Source organism: Trichechus manatus, unplaced genomic scaffold (genome assembly GCF_000243295.1).
Source record: "Trichechus manatus latirostris isolate Lorelei unplaced genomic scaffold, TriManLat1.0 scaffold00155, whole genome shotgun sequence".
Classification (NCBI taxonomy): Eukaryota; Metazoa; Chordata; class Mammalia; order Sirenia; family Trichechidae; genus Trichechus; species Trichechus manatus.
In genome coordinates, this window is record NW_004444091.1 from 6206139 (window position 1) to 6229643 (window position 23505).

Sequence of the window (23505 nt, forward strand, 5' to 3'; positions counted from 1 at the left end):
GTTCGGCTGAGTTCTTTATCTCTTCATTTGATGTTCTAGGGTTTCAGGATTGTTGATTCTCTGTTTGGCTTAGTTTTTCGGATCTTTGTTGTGGAGGGATGGCGTGGTGTTTCTACCTAGAGCGCCATCTTTCCCTGCTAATCAAGAAATGATTTTTTTACAGTTTTATTCACAGCTGTTTCCCAAGATTTCATGACTATCACTAAATTATATTTATGGAACACTCCATTCAACTACAGCAGGATACACTTTTCTTTCAAGTGTACATGAAATAGCCACCAAGATAGACCATATGCTAGACCATGCAACAACTTTCAATAAGTTTAAAAGAATTTAAGTTACACAATGTATGCTCTCTGATCAGAATGGAATTAAATTTGAAATCAATACCAAGAAAGTGTTTGGAGATTCCCCTAAATATTTGAATACTAAATAACACACTTCTAAATAAGCCTTGGATCAAAGAAAGTACCAAAAAGAAATTATAAAATATTTTAAACTGAGTAAAAATGAAAACACAAGATATCGAAATTTTTGAAATGCTGCTAAATCAGTGATTAAGGAGGAATTTATAGTACTAAATGCCTATATTATAAAATACAAAAGGTCACAAATCAATGATTTTAGCTTTCACCTTAAAAAACTAGGAAAAAGGAGAATAAATGACATCCAAAGGAAGCAAAAAAAAAAAAAAAAAAGGGAGAGAGAAATAATAAAGATAAGAGGTTGTTATGGTGAAATAAAAAAAATAGAAAAACAGTAGAGAAAATCAATGAGACCAAAATTGGCTTGTTGAGAAAATCCATCAAATTGATAAACCTTAATCCAGACTTGGAGCCCTGGTGGCACAGTGGTCAAGAGCTCAGCTGCTAACCAAAAGGTCAGCAGTTCAAATTCACCAGCCGCTCCTTGGAAACCCTATGGGGCAGTTCTACTCTGTCCTCTAGGGTCACTACAAGTCAGAATCAACTCAACGGCAATGGGTAATCCAGACTTACTAGGAAAAAAAGAAAATACAAATTACTGATGTCAGGAATGAGAGAGATCAGGTTCTATCACTATTAAAAGGATATTATGAACAACTTTTCATCAATAAATAGTAAAACACAAAAATTCCATGAAAGACACACACTAAAAAGCTCACTTAAGAAGAAATGAATAAGCTGAATAGCCTTATGTTTATTAAAAATATTTAATTTGTAGTTAAAAACCTTCCCATAAAGAAAACTGGAGGATTACAAAAATACAACAAAAAATTTCTTTTTGGTTATATTTTTGTAAATCCTCCAGATTTTTTATTGGCAATGCTATATTATAAAGTTTTCTTTTATTTTTATCTGGCTTGTTATTCAAACTTAAGAAAAAAGAAAAGGCTTTCAGATGGGCCATGGTATAGAGATGGAGCCATGTTTTTGGAACACACTTAGTCTCTTCTCCCTCATGCCATGAAAAATCAGTGCTGAGATACAATTACAAGCAGAGAGGAGTATTAGAAACTTCTTAAACCTTTAAATAAGAAATTAGTTTTCTGGTCAATAACAAGCCTTTTTCTTAATTTGTCAAAATTATTTTGATAATTGGATTTTTCAATATCAAAGATTAAGCATTTTTAGAGAGTTTTGTGTTTGGATGCAATATAATCTGTCAATTAAATAATGAGTGCTTTCAGTCTTTTTTCAGTAAATCCGATAAATGTGTGCATACCTGTCTTAGTTATCTAGTGCTGCTACAACAGAAATACCACAAGTGGATGGCTTTAACAAACAGAAGTTTATTCTCTCACAATCTAGTAGGCTAGAAGTCCATATTTAGGGTGCCAGCTCCAGGGGAAAGATTTCTCTCTCTGTTGTCTCTGGAGGAAGGTCCTTGTCATCAATCTTCTCTTGGTCTAGAAGCTTCTCCATGCAGGAACCCCAGGCCCAAAGAATGTAGTCTGCTCCCAGTGCTGCTTTCTTGGTAGTATGAGGCCCCCCTGTCTCTCTGCTTGCTTCTCTCTCTTATATCTCAAAAGAGATTGACTTAAGACACAGCCTAATTTTTAGATTGAGTCCTGCCTCATTAACATCATAGAGGAAGGATTTACAACACATAGGAAAATCACATCAGGTGACAAAATGGTGGACAATCACACAATACTGGAAATCATGGACTAGCGAAGTTGGCACACATTTTTGGGGGAACATAATTCAATCCATAACAATACTTTAATAAATTACTCATTGCCTTTCCCATGCCTTTTTTTTTTTTTATTTCAGAAATCCAACCTATCTCTTTATTTCTATTATGGCAAACTCCGGCATATGCACCATATACAGAATCAGGTATGGTTCAATGGCTGTTTCAGCAACGAATAATAAGAAGAAAAAGCTGTAAATTGCTGAAGACTTTTTAGTTAGTAAGTACAATGATACATTCTATTTTTGAGGATAAGTCACACAGGTAAGCTTCAAATCCTCCAATTTATGTGTGATTGTGTGTGCATGGGTGTGTGTGTGTGTGTGTGTCCAGTTAAGTCAGGGAAGATTAGCATGTGAGTTGATTAGAGTATATGTGCCAGTGTCATTTCACACACAAAGTTCCAGACACTTGATAAGCCTGTATTTTCGTACAACAAACAACAAAATGGGCTTGTTCCTGCCTGGTGTGGAGTAAAGGCACGTCTTGAGAAGGCTGGGACAAATGCTGTAAGGCCAAGGGAAAAAGACAGCCCTACCTCAGGCAGTCCAAGTATGACCTGGTCTTCCGGCCCACCAATGCTAAGGACGGTCATTGGTCCTGCCTCGGAAACACATTTAGGTTCAAAGAGGCAACAAGTGAGACTCTGAGGCTGGATGTAGGAACTCATCCTGGGGCTCCCAGGGTTGTACTTGCAAGACTAGGTTAATTGATAATCGTCTGCAATGGATCCACTGAGGAGTTGGCCGACACCGAGACCATGGTGAAAATGTGCTGAGTTCTTGGATGAGAAACTGCCCCAGCATAGGTATCAGTGACCCCATACACTGCCTGTGGGCAGCTAGAAGGGAGCTACAATAATGATGAAATAAAGAGCATTTTTTTTGTGTTTTGTTTTATTTTTATGAAAGTACTTATAAAGTAGTCAATGAAAATTTAGATGTATGACAACAAACGAAAGAGTGCCAACATTAGCAGCTGCTGGAGCAGCAGGTCCAGCAAGGCAAGCTCCTGTCTACTGTGCTTAGAGGCTGCACAGTGTGGCCCAGCAGACGGCTGTAGGACAAGGCTAAAGACCAGAGAAATGCCTGTCTAAGGGAGATCAAGATTCAAAAAGGCAAAATCATCCTCCTTTCCACCTTAGTTTATGTTAGAAAGTGTTAATTGTTCTAAAAACAAAACAAAACAAAAAACAGAATACATAATTACATGAAATGACATAATGGTATCTGTGCCACCCCTAGAAATATTTCTCTATGGTTCCTGATATTTCTAAATCAGGTAAACAAAACAAACTAAAAAAATTTGAACTATAGCTAGGAAATGTTCACTATATTTTAGTTCAAAAATTGCCAAAGAAATAAGCAATGTGCTGAAACATATCTTTGGTGATCTGGGTCACCCAAGGGGCTTTTCTTTTTATCACTTCACTTAGAACTGATGAAATTTAGGAAATGAACTCATGCCTAACTTACAGCACTCACAGAAGACAGATGATAGAACAATGAAGTCAGTTTACTCCTTGGCAGGGGGGCATGTACTGGCTGGAGAACAGGGCTGACCTTCCTCACCAGTAGGGTTACCCAATGGGGATCCAGACTGTACAGCAGCAATTCTGGGCAAACTAGACAGTTAGAATGGAGAGGTTTCCACCTTTTTTGTTCTTCCCTTCTTTCACTGACTTCTCTCTTTTTTATGCAGGTGACCAGCAAATATTTTCCAATCTAAAAGAAAAAATAATCCTTATCTGTTATTCTCTCTCTCCTCTCCTTCACAATCAAATGTCTAAAATAGTATTGTACTATTGTTCTTTCTTATTGTACATACTTCTTTCTTTTCTTGAATCTTAAAAGCTGGCTTCTATTCCCACCAGCTTATTGCAACTGTTCTTGTTCAGGACAGGAATTGCCTGTTCATTTTGAAATTCAATGGACAGTTGTCATTCATTTTCTTACCTTCTCTTAGGAAATTCTTTCCGTTCTCTTGAACACCTCCAGTGCATTTTCTCTCATTCTGTCTATTGATTGTGCTCCCTCAGTTTTCTTTGTACAGACAGGCATATTCCTTTGCTTTTGCTCAAGATAAGGATCCTTAGAATGCTATCTTCTGCTCTCTACTCTTCTTGTACATCTTATAGTCTATCTACAGGCCTTCATCTCCCTTGCCTCTCCCATGAAATATAAATCTACAGTTTAGGAACACAAAGCTCAGCTATTTCAGTGCATAAATCACTATCTTCCCACCACTTATTCTCCAAGGTTTCTGGTGTCAACAATCCTCAGAACTACTGTTCAAGCTAAAAACTGACGAGACAGGCTCCGATTATTTCCTTCATCTTCTTAGTCCAAACTCCGGGAGCCTCCACATTATTGGAATCTGGTTAGTTTGTTCCATTCCCATTGTCTTCAGACAGGGCCTCACCGTGGTTTGCTTTGATTCTTGCAAAACAGCTAGATCAATTTTTTTGCCTCCATTGTTGTTTCTTCCAGTATAACGACATTTGAAACTGTTTCTCTGAGTCCCTGTTGCCTAGAGGAAAAACACCAAGGTCTTTTGCCTGATGGTCCAGGTTCAGCATGCCCTGGCCTCCTGCCTGCCTACATTGACTGTCCTAATGGCCACGCCCAGTTGCTTTATGCCCCAGTGATGGATGAATCATACGCTATTCTCTGACATATTTTTTATATTCTACTATCCTGCAGGATCTTGGTCATGTTTCAAAAGTGATTAATTTTCCCTTCTTCTGGACATCTTATCTGGATCACCCTACTGATTCATTTGTCAATTTAAAAATTCATCAAACATCCTTTCAAGCACCTACAATGTGTCAGCACCATGAAAGGCCCTGGCATCATACATAAGGACAGCCAAGATCTGTGCCCTTAGTATTTTGACTTCTAGAGAGTTAGCAGACCCTTTCCTGGGGTCCTGAGCACTCAGTGCTGCCTTTCTCTGAGCACTGAACATGTTCCATGCTGCTATCTGTTTGCCTTTCTATTTCCCCTCAAAACCTATGGGCTCCTTAAAACCTGCATTTCACCCACCTCTCTTTCTTCTGCACAGATTCCCGCTGTCATTTTGCCTGACACAGAGGATTTAGAGAATGTCATATAAATGTATATGAATGTCATATTTCTGGTATAGGAGGACAAATCAGCACCACCTCAGACCAGAGAGCACAAAGTGGCAGCCTTCTGACTGCACTACACATGGAAATCATTTTTGCATATCCTCATGGTGTTAAAGATGTATGTGTTGCCAGCACCCTAAATTTGAGATGTCACTATACCCTACCTACCTGCAGCTGAAGGTTTGGATTTTTGATGCTTGGAGTGTATTCCTTGAAATTCCCACTGTGCTTAATCCAAAATTTATTCAGAGCAAAGGAAATGAGAATGCCTCTCTCTTCCTTTCTATGTCCCACTTTGTCACTCAGGCACCAAACTAGTGACCCTTCTCCCTCCTGTCTCATGGACTTGCCTCTGAAATGAGCCTCTTCAGCACTCATAGGCAGCCTCTCTTTCCCCAGGGCTCAGGCTAGAGTCCATCGATACATCCTGGTGTTCAATGTTGCCCATCTTTCTCTTGGGGCATATGCACACATGCTCCAAACCACCTTTCTTTGCTTTTCAGTGAGTGAAAAATAAACAACATGCAAATGACCATCCTCAAAGTCCCACTGAACAGTTGAACAGCCTCTTTTAAAGATAGCTTGTGCCTAGCTCAGCTTTCAGCTGGAAATTTTCTCTGCTGGGATCCAAATGGTCCTGAAGTTTGATGCAAGAAGCAGAGCGCTGTGTGATCACACGTGTGGGTTTAAATACAGATAGTGTAAAAATGGCACTCCGTTTATTTGAACATAACATTATTCTTTAGTTATTTTCTAACACTGACAACAGATTTTCTTTGACATATTTAAAAGAGGCTGTCCTTTATTTCTAGAGGAGAATGAAGTGGGGGTGCAGGCAGACAGAAGAGGCATCTAGAGTTTAACGGACTTGCTATTCTCAGCTTACTACAAGGTTCTCACTGTTTTTCTCTAGGTGTTTTAAAGTTTCATTTGCATAACCTCCTGGCGGGATAGGTGAATGCAAACTCATCATTTGTTCTCAGTGCTAAAGGACTCGCCAGCAATGAGCAAGAACTGCCAGACGTTTGTTCTCTTGTTTTTCTCTCCCCATTGATAAAGCAGGAAAAGTCATATTAAGTGATGTAGACCTTAATTCTGTAGTGGATTCACGGATATCACAGTTAAACTAACAGCATCATAGCTCCTAACACCAAGGAAACTGAGCATCCACAGTATGACCAAAGCATTCCTAGAAGAAAGAATGTTCTCATATAAAGACAAGTTTCTCATTGAACTCAGAGTATAAAGCTAGAGAGGTCATGGAGGTTATCCAAGAATATTGCTAAATAACTAATATAGGCTTGTTTCTTTTTGTGGTGAAAACATGCACAACAAAACATACAACAATTCAACAGTTTCTGCAAGTATAATTCAGTGATATTGATTAAATTCTTCAGATTATGCAATCATTCTTGATATCCTTTTCCAAATTATTCCTCCACCATTAATATAAACTCATTGCTCCCTAAACAAAAAAATCTCCCTTTTCTCCTCCCTTCCGCCCCTGGTAACCATTAATAATTTTTGGTTTCTATATATTTGCTAAGGAGACCCTGGTAGCACAGTGGCTAAGCACTCAGTCGCTCTGTGGCAGTCTGCTTCCATAAAGATTGCATTCTTAGAAACCCTATGGGGCAGCTCTACTCTGTCCTATAGGGTCATTCGAGGGCAATGGTTCTTTTTTTTTTTTTTTGGTAATATATATTAACTAAGGAGCTAAGGTGGTGCAATGGTTAAGCACTCATCTGCTAATGGAAAGGTCAGTGGGTGGAACTCACCAGTAGCTCCATAGGAGAAAAGACTTGACGTTTGTTCCCTCTGGGGCAGTTCTACTCTGTCCTACAGGGTTACTATGAGTTGGAATCGACTCCATGGCACCTAACAACAACAATATATATTTGCTTATTTCTTTTAAGTGAGATTACACAGTATTTGCCCTTTTGAGACTAATTTTGCTCAGTATAATGTTTTCAAGTTTCACCTATGTCGTATTATGTATCATGACTTCATTTCTTTTTATGGCAGCATAACATTCCATTGTGCCACATTTTGTTTATTCATTCATCTGTTGATGGACATTTTCGTTGTTTCCACATTTGACTACTGTAAATAGTACTACAATGAACATTGCTGTACAGGCATCAGTTTGTGTCACTGCTTTCAAGTCTCTTGAAAGGGTGGAATAGCTGGATCATAGGGTAGTTTTATGTTCAACTTTTTAAGGAACCCCTGAAATGTTATCCACAATGATTGTGCCATTTGACATTCCCACCAGCAATGGATGAGGGTTCCTGTTTCTCCAAAACCTCACCCACACCTATTGTTTTCAGTTTTTTTTTTTTTTTTTCGTAATTGTCATTCTAATGGGGGTGGGATGGTATCTCATTGTGGTTTTGATGTGCACCTCCCAAATAGCTAACTATGTCGAGCATCTTTCAATGTACTTGTTGGCTATTTGAATATCCTCTTTGGTGAAATATCTGTTGAAGTGCTTTGCCTATTTTTTGATTGGATTGTTTGTCTTTTTGTTCTGAAGTTGTAGAAATATTGTATGTGTTTTGGATACTAGATTCTTATAGGATATATGGTTCCCAAAACTTGTCTCTCAATTTTTTCACTTTTTTGATAAAGTCTTTTGATAAACAAAAGTATTTAATTTTTATGAGGTCCTATTTATCTATTATGTCTTTGTTTTCCTATCTAATAGCTCATTGCCAAAAATTAGGTCCCACAGCTTTGCCTCTACATTTTCTTCTAAAAACTTTATGGCTTTAGTTTTCACGTGTAAGTTCTTGATCCATTTTGAATTGTTTTTTGTGCATGGTGTAAGAGTTGGATTCTAATTCATTTTTCTGAAAATCCAATTTTTGCGGGACCATTATATTGAAGAGACTCTTCCTTCTCCATTGGATGGACTTAGAAGTCTTGTCGAAAATCAGTTGACCATAGATGAATGGATTTATTTCTGGAGTCTCAATTCTATTCCATTCTTCTGTATGTCTATTATTATGCCAGTACCAGGGTGTTTTAATTTACTGTGGGTTCATAGTATGTTTTGAAATCAAGAAGTGTGAGTCCTCCTACTTTATTCTTCCTTTTCAAAATTGCTCTAGCTTTCCCCTCCATATGTGCTTTGGGAAAATATTGACATCTTAACTATGTTAAGCCTTCCGATCTGCCAATACAGAATGCCCTTCCATTCATTTAGGTCTTCTTTGATTTCTTCAGTAATGTTGTATAGTTTCATATGTACAAATCTTTAACCTTCCTGGTTAAATTTATTCCTAGGTACTTTACTCTTTTCTATGCTACTGTAAATGGCAATGTTTCCTTAGTTTCCTTTTCCACTTGCTCATTGCTCATGTATTAAAAATGTGACTGAGTTTTATGTGTTGACCTTGTACCCTGCCACCATGCTGAATTCATTTATTAGTTCTGGTAGCTTGCTTGTGGATTCTTTTGGATTTTCTATGTATAGAATCATGTCATCTGTGGAAAGAGATAGTTTTATTCTTCCTTCCCAATTTGGAGATGTAAGCTAGCATAAGCACAAATCTGTGGAGGAAGAGGTCAGACCTACCTCCACTCTTCAATTTCTTCACCATTTCTGACACCAGCCACCCCCCCTCACCCCACCCCATGACATTCTCTGCTTCTTTGCTGGGTTTGATAATTTGTGGCAATGGCCACACAAACTCACAGACCATACTTACAGTTGTGTGGTTTATTAGGGAAATAACAGGCTATAACTCCAGATCAGGATCAACTTGGAAGTAACAAGGAACAGCTAAGAATCAGGATCAGGAAGCACATAGGTAAGGTCTGGAAGGCTTTCCTGAGATGGAGAGCATATCCCTCCTTTCTTGAATACAGGGCAGCTTCCAAAGAGGACAGCTCTTTTAGCTGCTCCCTGTGGCTAGCAGGCCCTTCTCAGCCATGCACAACCCCTCTCAGCCATGCACGCCTCTCTGCCTTTGCCATCCCCACCATCGGCAACTCATGGCCATTGTAGCAGCCACTCAGCTCTCTTTGCTGCTTTCCTAGCAGCAGCATTCTGCCATCACCACCAACTCTGCCACTGGGCTCCCTTCTGGGCCTCTCGCTGCTGGCTCTCTGCCACTAGACCCTCTCTGGTCTCTCTTCTGAGCCCCTTCCAAGCTCCTCACTGTCTTCAGTTTTACAGCTCTTGACCTGTGTTACAGCTCTTTGAGGAGGCTCCCTCCTCTCTCTCTCTTACAAAATCTGTGGGATTAGCCACTTATATAAGCAAACTCCTTGTCAATTTCAAAGCATGGCCTTCCCAGTAAAACCACAAACCAACCAATCCCCTAGGTGGACAGCAAGTTGCTTAATCCTATTAGGTGGTTTTACACACCGGTTTTCCAACTAGTAAACCAACAAATCTCCGCAAGTTACATAAAAAAGACCAATCACAGGCCATACTGTGGCTCAACCAATCATTTTTGGCAGAACTACAAACACACAACCAGAAAAGCCATATAGAAGAGAAACACATTGCACTGCAGAAGGCCTTTTATTTATTTATTTATTCTAGCCTGATTGTTTGGCTAGGACTTCCAGAATGATACTGACTAACCCTGAAGAGAGTGGGCATCCATGTCATAATCCTGATCTTAGTGAAAAGCTCTCAATCATTCTTTGAGTATGATGTTAGTTGTAGGTATTTCATAAATGTCTTTTATTTTTTTGAGGAATTTCTCTTCTATTCCTATCTTGTTGAGTGTTTTCTTTTATCATGAAAGGGTATACAGATTCAATTTTATCCTCTATGGAAGTAATAAAGATCAGAGCAAAACTAAATGAAATAGAGAATAGAAAAACATCAGAAAAAATCAATGAAACCAAAAGTTAGTTCTCTGAAAGGATTGACAAAATCATTGGCGAAACTGACAACAGAAAAACAGGAGAGGACAAAAATAACTCAAATAAGAAAATTAAATGGGGAACATTACAACATAACCCACTGAAATAAAAACAAAAATCATAACAGAGTACTATGAAAAACTATACTTTAACAAATTTGAAAACCTAGGGAAAATGGACAAATTTCTAGAAATACTCTACCTACCTAAACTAACACAAACTGAGTTTGAAAATATGAATAGATCTATAACAAGAGAAGAGATTGAAAAGGTAATTAAAAAAAAAAAACTCCCAGTAAAAAAAAATTCCTGGCCCAGATGTCTTCACTGGAGAATTCTACCAAACATTAAGAGAAGAGCTTGCACCAGTACTACTCAAACTATTTCAAAACATAGAAATGGAAGGGATACTTCTGAATTCATTCTATGAAGCCAGCATGACCCTGATACCAAAACCAGGCAAAGAACCACAAACAAAGAAAATTATAGACCAATATCTTTCATGAGCATAGATGCAAAAATTCTCAACAAAATTCTAGCCAATAGAATTCAGCATCATATAAAAAAAAAAAATTCACCACAACAAAATGGGATTCATATCACGTATGTAAGGATGGGTCAACATTAAAAAAATCAATCAGCAAAATCCACCACATAAATAAAACAAAGAATCACATGATCATCTCAATCGACGCAGAAACAACATTTGATAAAGTCCAACACCCATTCCTGATAAAAACTCTCAATAAAATAGCTACGGAACGAAAATTTCTCAGCATAATAAAGGACATCTATATAAAACCAACAGCCAACATCATTCTTAAAAGAGAGAGGCTGTAAACATACCACCAGAGAACAGGAACAAGACAAGAATGTACTTTATCACCACTCCTATTTGACGTTGTGCTGGAAGTCCTAGCTACAGCAATAAGGCAAGAAAAAGAAATAAAGGGCATCCAAATTGGTAGTAAAGAAGTAAAACTATCCCTATTTATGGGTGATATGATACTATACATAGGTAACCCAAAACACTCCACAAGAAAACTACTTGAACTAATAGAAAGTTTCAGCAAAGTTTCAGGATACAAGATAAACATACAAAAATCAGGTGAATTCCTAGACACCTATAAAGAGAACTATGAAAAGGAAATCAGGAGAGCAATACCATATAGTAGCTCCTAAAAGAAAAAAAAAAAAAAAAAACACTAAGAAATAAACCTCGCCAGGGATGTAAAAGACCTATACAAAGAAAACTAAAAAACACTACTGTAAGAAACCAAAAGAGACCTACATTAATGGAAAAACATAACATGCTCATGGATAGGTAGACTCAACATTGTTAAAACGTCAATTCTACCCAAAGCAATCTACAAATACAATGCAATCCCAATCCAAATACCAACAGCATTCTTTAATGAGATGGAAAAACTAATCATTAACTTTATATGGAAGGGAAAGAGGCCCCAGATAAGTAAAGCAGTACTGAAGAAGAAGAATAAAGTAGGAGGACTTGGACTACATGACCTCAGAACCTAGTATACAGCTAAGGTAGTCAAAAGAGCCTGGTACTGGTACAATGACAAACACATTAACCAATGGTAAAGAATCAAGAACCCAGACGTAAATGCATCCACCTACGGTTAACTAAACTTTGACAAAAGCCCAAAGTCCGTTAAATGGGGAAAAGACAGTCTTTTTTTTTTTTTTTTTTTTTTCCGATTTAAGACTTTTATTTATTTTTTGTTACTCCCAAGTAAACCTGGGTGACTGACCTTCATTGCTCGAGCACCAGTCCCCCTACTCCTCACAAGAAGACACATTTACTTTAACTCTAGCACTTGGAGAGTGCCTAAGCTTTGGCAGCTGACTTATAATGGGTCAGAGTGTGGGCAGAAGGGTCAGTGGTGTTGATCCACTTGGGCATCCAGTAATGGGTCAGCCAGTCAGCCCGGCCTGGGTAGTGACGTTCAAAGATCTGGCGGTAGTAATAACCTTCTTTAGTTTTAGGAGTATTGAAGGGAAACTTTTCTGAGGCAGCTGCCATCATTGTATCATCAACCTAATGTTCAACATAGTCCTGTAAAATCCTAAACCAGGAATTCTTAACTGAGTTTATTCCATAGGCTTCTTTCGGTCGCCAGAGAATCTCTTTAGGTATCAGGTTAGAGTCCTCAAATGTCTCTCTCAGGAGATGTTTTTCTATCCCATGCTTTGGGATCCTCATTTCTGGTGGCAGAGATAAGAAATAGGAAGAAAATCGATGATCCAGGAACGGGACTCTCAGTTCGAGGCCATGGGCAGCAGTAGTTCGATCTGCACGGAGAACATCAAATAAATAGAGTTCCTTCAGAAGCCTCTCACTCTCTTCCTCAGCTTTTTCAGGAGAAGGAGCCTTGTGAAAATATATGTAACACCGTGTAAGTTCATCTGAACCTTCTCCAGAGAAGATCACCACACTATCTGTGTTCTTCTGAATGTACTTGGAAATTAAATACATACCTACTGAAGCACGAACTGTTGTAATGTCATAAGTTTCCAAGGAAAATATAACTTCATCCAGGGCCTGAATTCCTTCCTCAGAATTAAAGAGGACCTCGTGATGCTCACTCCCAATATGATTTGCTACTTTTCTAGCAGCCTGTAAATCAGGGCTGTCTTCCATGCCAATTGCAAATGTCTGGAGAGGGTACTGAACTTGGGCCTCTTTTAGCTGCTTCAACAGAGTGGTAGCAACCAGGCTGGAATCCAAACCCCCTGATAAAAGGCAGCCAATCCTTCTGTCTGTCATCAAACATTTCTTAACATCATTGTTAAAAAGGATCCGGAGGTTGCTCTTGACAGTTTCTAACTCAAAACCTGGGAATAGTTTCTCCACATTGTCATAGAGGGCATGCAGAGGTTCATCTCTACAGTGATGATATTTGACCATTTCCACAGATGCAACTTTGCCATTGGGCTTTAAATCCAAAACTTCATAGTGTCCCGGAAGAAAAGGCTCCACTTTTAAGAATGGAGTCGTGGAGTGCTTCAAGTTAACAAGAACATTAGCTTCTGAACACACAGGCAAAAATCCATCTTCCGTCATGGCTTTAAACAATGGTCTGACTCCATAGGTATCTCTGCCCAGGAACATTTTCTTATTAGCAGTATCCAGTAAAATAAAAGCAAACACCCCAACCAACATACAGACTGTCTGCTCAATTCCGCCTTTGTCATAAAGATGAAGGATTATCTCACCATCCACTTTGGTCTGGTAGTCAAATCCAAACTGGCATTGCATCTCCTTATGGTTGTAGATTTCACCATTGTAACAGAGCCACAAATAAGGGTATCTCTTCAGTCTAATTGGCTGCATTCCAAACAGCGGATCAACCACCGCCAACCGATGAAAGCCAAAGCAGCAGTTGGTGTATCCAGTGACATTTTCAAAACGAAATGCCTCTGGACCCCTGTGTGCAATCTTCATAGCACTCAGACACTGCACAGAGAGGCATTCATCGCTGCCTAAGAGGGCCCAAATGCCACATGTGGTAGATTGGAGCCACGGGCTCTCTGGGCGAGCGGAACGGGTGCGGCTTGCGGACAGAGCACCTGGCCTCCTCCCACCTTATATCCACCTTGCTCTCGTAATGAATGCAAAAAAAAAGACAGTCTTTTTAACAAACGGTGCTGACAAAACTGGATGTCTATCTGAAAACCAAAAAAGAAAGAAACAGAACCCATACCTAACACCATACACAAAAACTAATTCAAAATGTATTAAAGACCTAAATATAAAACTAAAAACTGTAAAGATCATAGAAGAAAAAAATAGTGTCAACAGTAGAGCCCCTAATACATGGCATAAACAGGATAGAAACCATAAATAAAAAATACACAAATACCAGAAGATAAGCCAGATAACTGGGGTCTTCTAAAAATTAAACACTTATGTTCATCAAAAGACTTAACGGAAAGAGTAAGAAAAAAAAAAACCTACAAAATGGAAAAAAAAAAAAATTGGCCAGCAAAGTTCTAATCTCTAAAATCTATAGGAATATCTAACACCTCTGCAACAAAAAGACAAATAATCCAATTGAAAAATGGGCAAAGGATATGAACAGATACTTCACCAAAGAAGACAGTCAGGGGGCTAACAGACTTACGAGAAAATGCTAGTAATCACTAATCATTAGAGAAACACAAATCAAAACTGCAATGAGATACCATCTCACCCTGACATTACTGACATGAATTAAAAAAAGAGAACGTAACAATTACTGGAAAGGCTACAAGGAGATTAGAACTCCTATGCACTGCTAGTGGAAATGTAAAATAGTACAACCTTTTTGGAAAATGATATGGCACTTCCTTAAAAATAGAAATAGCATACTATCCAGCAATCCCACTCCTAATAATATATTCTAGAGAAATAAGAGTCGTCACACATATAGACATATGCACACCCATGTTCACTGCAGCATTATTTACAGTATCAGAAAGATGGAAACAACCTAAGTGCCCATGAACAGATGAATAGATAAACAAACTATGGTGTGTTTGTTACATATACACAATGGAATACTATGCAACAGTAAAGAACAATGATGAATCTGCAAAACATCTCACAACAATGCTGAGTGAAATAAGTCAACCACAAAAGGACAAATACTGTATGAGACCACTATCATAAAAACTCATGAAAAGGTTTACACACAGAAAGAAACAATCTCTGATGGTTATGTGGGTGAGGGTGGGGAGGGAAAAACACTAACTAGACAATAGATAAGTGATAACTTCGGTGAAAGGTAAGACAAGTACACGATACTGGGGAAGTCAGCACAACTTGACAAACGCAAGGTCATGGAAGATTCATAGACACATCCACACTCCCTGAGGGACTGAACTACTCACTGGGCTGTGGGCTGGGAACCATGATCTCAGGGGACATCTAGCTCAACTGGCATAACACAGTTCATAAAGACAATGTTCTACATCCTACTTTGGTGAGTAGCGTCTGGGGTCTTAAAACTTTGTGAATGGCCATCTAAAATACTCCACTGGTCCCATCTCATCTGGAGCAAGGGAGAATGAAGAAAACCAAAGACACAAGGGAAAGATTGGTCCAAAGGACTAATGGACCACGACTACCACGGCCTCCACACTAAGTCCAGCACAACTAGATGGTGGCCAGCTACCACCAGTGATTGCTCTGATAGGCTTCACAACAGAGGGTCCCAGTCAGAGCTGGAAATGCAGAACAAAATTCTAACTCACAAAAACACCAGACTTACTGGTCTGACAGAGACTGGAGAAACACTGAGAGTATGGCCCCCAGACACACTTTTAACTCAGTACTGAAGTCACTCCTTAAGCCAAAGATTAGACAGGCCCACAAAACAAAAGGAAACTAAATGGACATACCAGCTCAGGGGCAAGGACGAGAAGGCAGGAGGGGACAAGAAAGCTGGTAAGGGGAAACCCAAGGTTGAGAAAGGGACTGTTGACGTGTCGTGGGGTTGACAACCAATGTCACGAAACAGTATGTGTATTGTTTAATGAGATACTAATTTGCTCTGTAACCCATCTAAAGCAAAATTTAAAAAAAAGAATAACAAAACCCTAACTTTTATCTTCTATTTAGTAATGGAATTGAATCAGAGCCAGGTATGTGTGTGTGAGAGAGAAAGACAGACACACAGACAAACAGGCAGACAGACAGAGACACTACACTTTGGAACACACATCAATCTACACTTTTTTTTCCCCTCAGAGTAAAGTGGAGGACACATTCATCCCAACAAATTAGTATTTTTATTATCATTGATACATTCAATGGTGACACCAAGTTCACATGACCATGGTGAGTTAAAAACAGGATAAGATTTGGAGTACGAGTGAAGGGTGGGATGAGAAAAGACAGCTTACAATTTAAAGTTTAACAGTGGTAAGAACATCTAAGCTGGAGCCAGACAGATCTGATTCATAGAGCGGACATTTAACTTGCTTAGACTGTCACCTCTCTGAAATGAAAGCTGATAAGAGGAGGTATTTTTCCCAATGCTGGCACACAGTAAGCACATTAGAAATGATAGTTATCAGTTTATAAAGGGAAATAAGGTTGATGAAAATGCTATGTGCAAAATAAAGCTCTGTGTAAGTGAATAGCAGAGTATGATCTGCATCAATATAGAAGGTGAGGCTATAGGATAAAAGAAACGGCTTCCACAAGAAAGCACAGATTATGCTCCACCTGGGTCGCAAGGACATATCAAGAAATGTAAGGTGCAAGAAAAATATGCACTTGTGTGCAGTATATATTGACCTCTTCCCATGGGTACCCCAGATAACTTTTCAAAGGCATAATTCAGCTTTTCATAGAAAAAATAACTTCAAGCTCTAATATGGGTTGGGTGGGGAGGGAGGGGGAGAAGGGGGGGACAGGTACCTACTGACCGATCAGCATCTCTCAGCCCAGCATCTCCCTGCGCTTGGGCTATTTCATTCACGTGTACTTGTGACAGATTCAAAATCAGGTTTCCTTCCTCCACTCTGCCAGGACCAGATTGAGTCTTTTCTGGACCTCCCTCTATCTATCCTGGTCAAGACAGTCAATACATATTAGTGAAAGGAATGATGCAGTGAGTGACAAGATCTTGCTAGGTCATAAACTCAAAATTAATTGCTTGTTCCTTGAAAACCATTAGACTGTTTAGAGAAATCATTAGACAAATCATGAGCATCTTCTTGTTGTTTCTGGTGCACTCAGATTGGTGCAAATAACCTTAGTGTCTTCAATGTCTTCATATTTAATGTTATGAAAATTGAACTTTCCTTGATTCCTCCAATCTGAAGAAACAAGTCACTAGGTCATAAATTCTATGTGGGTATATACGAGTTTGTAGGTTTTGAAGAGGAATCCTTGGGTAGTGCAAATTGTTAATGCCTTCAGCTGCTTACCAAAATTTTGAAGGTTAGAGTCCACCCAGAGGCACCTCGGAAGAAAGGCCTGGTAATCTACTTCCAAATAATCAGTCATTGAAAACCCTGTGGAGCTCAGTGCTACTCTGACACACATAGGTTACCTGGAGTCAGAATGGACTCCATAGCAACTGGTTTGCTGGAGGTTTTGGAGAAAAATAATGCTTTGCAGTAAAAAGCTATTCACTCCTGTGTTTTGAACCTAAATCATCACTGCTCAACTGAAAGTCTACCAGGAGCCTTGGCATTTTTGCATGTTCCTTGGGGTGGGCAAGAGTTCAGCTCTCATGTTTCTGTATCTAATTAGTAAACCACACATGTGATTTCTACACTTCAAGGTACCGTCGCTGTATGCTGGGTAATGACCACAAATAACCTGTGCTTACGCCTAGCTTGTCTATGAGTCATCCCTATTCACAAGCAATGGTGCTGAAACTCTGAAGACCTGGGCTTATTCTCAGCTATGCTACACAATGACGATAGGAACTTGGAAATGACAGTCCCTGACTGCAACAGGCTTAACCTGCCACCTGCAGGCCTGACCTCACCTGTGTTCAAGACGAAAGGAACTGGAGTGATTGACTGTTGGGAGTCCATTTCTGTATAAGGATGAGGAATCTGGACATGGTTTACTGGCTTTGCTTAGTGCTGAAGAACGGTCTAGGAATGGCATTAAATAGACCTGCATCTCTCCAACCTGTCCACTCTTCTCTGGCCAGAGCTGACATTTTCCCCAAATCCCTGGAGGAGTCACAAGGAACAATGAGCCACCCACATGAGACAAAGGCATCCCATTGATTTTTCCTATGTCTTGGACCTCCAAGCCAGCTATATATACAGATACTACCTAATACATTCTTCAGTGAATTGACCACTACAAAAATTTTAGGAAAAATTAGAAAGTTAATTACAGAATGTAAAGGATTATTTGAACTTTGTTTTTAAATGTTCATAGTAGTTTTATTCACAATTCTTGCAAACCAGAAACACCCCGCGAGTTTATGAAGAGGTAAATGGATAAAGACATTATGGTATATCCATACATTGATTACTACTGCATAATAAAAAAGCATGAACTACTTACATGTGAACAATTGGATGAATCTTGAAAACACATGCTAAGAAACATAAGCAAGGCACAAAACATGCTTCCATGTACAGTGTATGAAACTCTCAAAAAGACAAATCTGATCTAGAGTGACAGAGCAGATTAGAGCTTGCCTGGGTCAAGGGCTGGGGGTGGACTGATTAGAAAAGGCATGAGGAAACTTTTGGGACAAGGAAATTATTTTCTTATCTTGCTTAGGGTGTTGTTTATACAGATCCATATATTTGTCAAAAATCATTGAACTGTACACTTTAAATGAGTGCCTTTTATTTTATGTAAATTATCTTAATAAAGTTGAATCGAAAAGAAAAAAAAATATTCTTGCAACATGTTTTAAATCCCCTGCATTAATCCAAATTATTAATGGATGAGAGTCAAATTAAATGATTTTTGTAAAGTCTTGGCTCCCCAAGAGACAGGATCCCCTTAGATCTCTTAAGTGATAAGAACACAATTGGCTTTGCTCTCCAGTCTGGCTCGAAAAACTATGAGCTCCAGCGCAGCTCTCCACCAAATAAGGAGCAGTAGCAGTGTTATGATATGTGCTGTGGAATTAATGTCCAGAAAGGCTTGGGCACAAAGCCTGGTTTTATAATCATTACTGTTTTCTCATCTGATCCGGTTAGCAGTCTTTGCAAGTTTGGTGAAAACTGACATGAATCCGTTCATAGATGGCTGGAGAGAAGAAGCAGACTCCACATGCTGAGCACTGTCCGTGGCAATACAATTTCAGCAGGACGACGTCATGCCGTGAAGAACTTTCGACCTCCTCGTGTGCCCATCTAGACTAGACTATTAAGAGTTTCACATGCATTTGAATATAGAAAACATTTTGGATATGTTTAGACCTGTAAATCACTACTGAAGCAACATATTTCCCTCAAAACAATTTTTGGACAGAAATGCAGTAATTGTTGCAATTACACAGTAATCGATGTCACTGAATTGCGCATGTAGAAATTGCTGAATTGGTGTATGTTTTGCTGTGTATATTCTCAACAACAACAACAAAATAAATTTTTAAAAAAACCTTCTGAAAGATATTATTATCCTCATTTTCAGGATGAGGACTGAGGCCAAGTAACTTGCTTCATAATTAGTAGAGCTGGTTCTTGAATCCAGGCATTCACACTCCTGATTCGCATAATCTAAACTACAGTTCTGCCTTCCTGACTTCTTAACCATTCCCTTTCAACATAGAAGGTACTATATTTCTATCCAAAAAATTACTTGAACTTTTAAGAGGCTTTCCTTCATTTACAAGTCTTTAAGAACAAGCTCAGACTGAAAAAGTGAGAAAAGATCTTAAAACATGGGAGTCCAACAACTTTAGATAAGAAAAAGGATTGCAGAGACTTCTATGACTTCTTCAAGGAAGTTAGTGTCAGTGAGGGAGAAACTGGACTCATAGACCAGCTGGGATGAGACATAGCTAGATATCAGTTCTACTGAGCACATGTTAATAATTCCTTCCCCCCAGCTTTATGACACAAAACGCCACACGGCACCATCTTTTAAGAGACATAATCCGGAAGGAGTCTGTTTATTATGGAAGCACTGGGAGTGATCCTGTGTCTCTCAGATAGAAACATATATGCACAACATTCTGTACCTACCAGAACATGTTAAATGAAATGCCTTTGGTTTTCCATCTAGTTACTATGCTATCCTAGTTTAAGAAGTCAAAGAACAATATAAATATGTCTAACAAAATCCAGGTATATCACAGCTATTTAGAAGTTAGAAATCAGTTATATATGTATTATAAACTCGATAGTCACTGATATTAGTTTATGGTTTATTGTCCCCTAACAAAAATATGTTTTTTTTAAAAAATTGATGTTCTATATAACTTGGTGGTTAGAGTATAGCACACCAACCATTACAAAGCTCTCTCTATGTCCATTATCACATTTCATCCTCACGAAAGTCCTATAGAGTTAATTTGAATATTATCCCTATTTCATGGATAAGAAAATGAAGTCTTTGAATAGTGTCTTAGTCATCTAGTGCTGCTGTAACAGAAATACCACGAGTGGATGGCTTTAATAAAGAGAAGTTTATTTTCTCACAGTCTAGTCTGAATTCAGGGCATCAGCTCCAGCGGAACACTTTTTCTGTTGGCTCTGGAGGAAGGTCTGTGTCATCAATCTTTCCTCGGTCTAGGAGCTTCTCAGCCCAGGAACCTCAGGTCCAAAGGATGTGCTCTGCTCCCGGTATTGCTTTCTTGGTGGTATGAGGTTCCCACATCTCTCTGCTTGCTTCTCTATTTTATATCTCAAAAGAGATTGGCTTAAGACACTATCTAATCTTGTAGAACTCATCAGTATAACTGCTGCTAATCCATCTTATTACATCATAGTGGTGATAAAATGGTAGATAATCATACAATACTGGGAATCATGACCTAGCCAATTTGACAGATATTTTGGGGGGACACAATTCAATCCATGATAAATAGATTGATTTGTCAAGGGATCATAGTAGAGAAGCTGTTGGAACAGTGTTTGAATTAAAGCACATTTTATTTCTATCATTATTGCAGAGTAGTAAAGACAGCATCATCTAACAAGTTCCCTGAGCAGATCCCATTTATTCTAACAGTCAAAACAGAACTCTTTATTTTTCCTCCACACATCTGCTCCTCTCTCAGGATTCTCCCCCTAAATTAACAACACTTATAATCATCCCAGTGATTAGGAAGATTTTAGAAGTGAGAGTTGATTTCTTTCTTTGCTTCACTTCCCACATATTCCCATCAGTCAGCTCCAAAACATGTCCCAGATTCTGCAGCCCTCTCTGTTTCTGCTTCCAGTATGCTACTCCAGACCACCATCAGCTCTTTTGAAGACAATTACAACAGACATTAACTGGATTCTTTGCTTCCACTTTGAGCCCCTAAAAACCATTCTCCATATTATAGCAGCTACAGGAATCTCTGTAAAACACAAATCAGATTCTATCTTTCTCCTTTTTAAACCTCTCCTATGTACCCTCATGTAACTTGGAAAAAACACAAACTTCTTCTTCTGGATTGCAAAGAAGCACATACCTGTGCTTTTATTTTCAACTTCATCACCTAAAACTCCCTCCCTCCTCATCTATTCTGGTTCTGCCATTGTCATTGCTGTTCCTGAAGGTTTATTTGCACCACAGGGCCTTTGTACTTGCTGCTTTATATACTTGGAATGTTCTTCTGAATCTTCCCATAATTTACTCTTTAGCTCCATTCCAGTTTCTGTTTTAACGTCAATTCTCAGAAAGACCCTTCCTGACCACCTGGCCAAAGAAAGTCTCCAGTCACTATCTATCACATCCCTTATTCAAAGTCCCTGCATTGCACTTATCACTTGGTATTTCACCAGCATGCATGCACATTTGTGTGTGTGTGTGTGTACGTGTGAGTGTGCTCACAAGAAAGAAATCTCCATGAGTATACAGACCTTCTCTGAATAAGAAGCCAACTCTCAAGTTCATTTGAAACAAAAATGATTATGAAACCCTTGGAAGGATTCTCATCCTCTGATCAATCTACCAGCTGCATCAGCAGGTCTGACCTATATAGCACCCAGAGCAGTCCCTGGCTCAGAGTAAGCATCCAGTGAACATGTGGTTATTTAATAAATGAAGGCCTGCTGAGTCAGCTGGCAGGTTGATCGAGTTTAGGAGAACCCTTCCTTAGGTTTCATAATCGTTTATGCCTCAGATGAATTTCACGGTTGGCTTGTTGCTTTGCCCTAGAAAGTTCACATTAGCTTCTCTGCTCCGTTTCTCTCAGGGGAAGATCAAACTTGGAACTTCAAAAGCAATGCTCTCTTAGCCCTTCAGAGACAGAGAAAGAGAAATCATCCAAGCACTGGTATGTGCCAAATAATGGCATTCTTCAAGGCACAGATGACCCTCAAAAGAGATCAAAGTTATGCTGAAAGATTTTGTCTAAACTTTTTTTATAAATAAGTTTATAAATGGAGGCTGAAAAGTAATTAAATGAGAAAGCTGCAGTGTAGGAACTTTTGAGTATGATAACAAAAAATTAGGGAAAGAAGAAAGGGCATATTCACTTAAATTTTAGGCATCATTTGCCTCAAGGTCTAGGGTTATCTGGAGGCAAAGTCTGAATTCTGTGTTTCCTTTAGTGGAACTAATTTCCTCAATGTGAATTAAAAGTATTGTCTGGAAGCTTCCATGTTATTCATAAAGGACCCCAGTTTTTTCTTTGGTTCATTCCTCAGCTACACCTCCATGTACAAAACATACTGACAACATTCCAAGGAATGCAGACCAAAATGCTCAGAGCTTTTCCTTAATTATTACTTTAAACTCTGTAATATTTAAACTGTAGTAGATTTCAGGGGTGAAATGAGATTTGAAGCTAAAGTTAACATTACCACCATTTTGTTTGTTTGTTTGTATTTAAGAAACAAGCAAAAAAAAAATTTAATTTTTTGGGGGGGAGGAAGGTCCTGATTTTCTGATTTATTCCTAGTTTTCTTTGCCATTGTCTTTGGTATTGAAGACTTTCCCTCTTTCGGCATCATTTGTGGTGGAGACAATGGTAGTTCAGTGGTAGAATTCTCATCTTCATGCAGAACAACTGGTTGCAATTCCCAGTCAATGCACTTCATATGCAGCCAGCACCCATTTGTCAGTGGAGGCTTGTGTGTTGCTATGATGCTGAACGGGTTTCAGCAGAGCTTCCAGACTAAGATGAACTAGGAAGAAAGGCCTGGTAATCTACTTTCAACAATCAGTCAATAAAAACTCTATGGATCACAGTGGTTCGATCCCATTGTGCACGGGTTCCTCGAGACTTAGCGGCTAACTCAATGGTGGTTAACAACATGAACTTACTATAGAATGAAGTCAAAACTTATGTGCAGACCAAGATATGGAGAAGGATGGCATATGTGGCTAGAATCCAGATGTTTTAGTAAAATGTCAAGTTATTTTTCAAAGTTTTTGCTTCAGTTTATATTCTTACCAGAAATTAATCCATACATGTATTGTTTTAAATAGTAATTTTTGCCAATCAAATTGGTGTAAAATGTTGTCTCATAGTAGTTGGATTTACATGTCTATAATCACTAATGATATCACAATATTTCCATTTTACAAATGAAAAAACAGAGGATGAGAGAGACTGATCACTATTATTCAAAACTATATATCTCACCAGCATCAGAACAAAGGCTCAACCATAGATTCATGATCTTAATATCTCATTCTCTCTCCACTATGCTTATAATAAT

General features: G+C 38.7%; 1 pseudogene; it reads right to left on the reverse strand.

Moving 5' to 3' along the window:
* Nucleotides 1-12037: 12037 nt before the first annotated feature.
* LOC101350746 (asparagine synthetase [glutamine-hydrolyzing] pseudogene) lies at nt 12038-13669 on the reverse strand (annotated as a pseudogene).
* Nucleotides 13670-23505: the final 9836 nt, after the last annotated feature.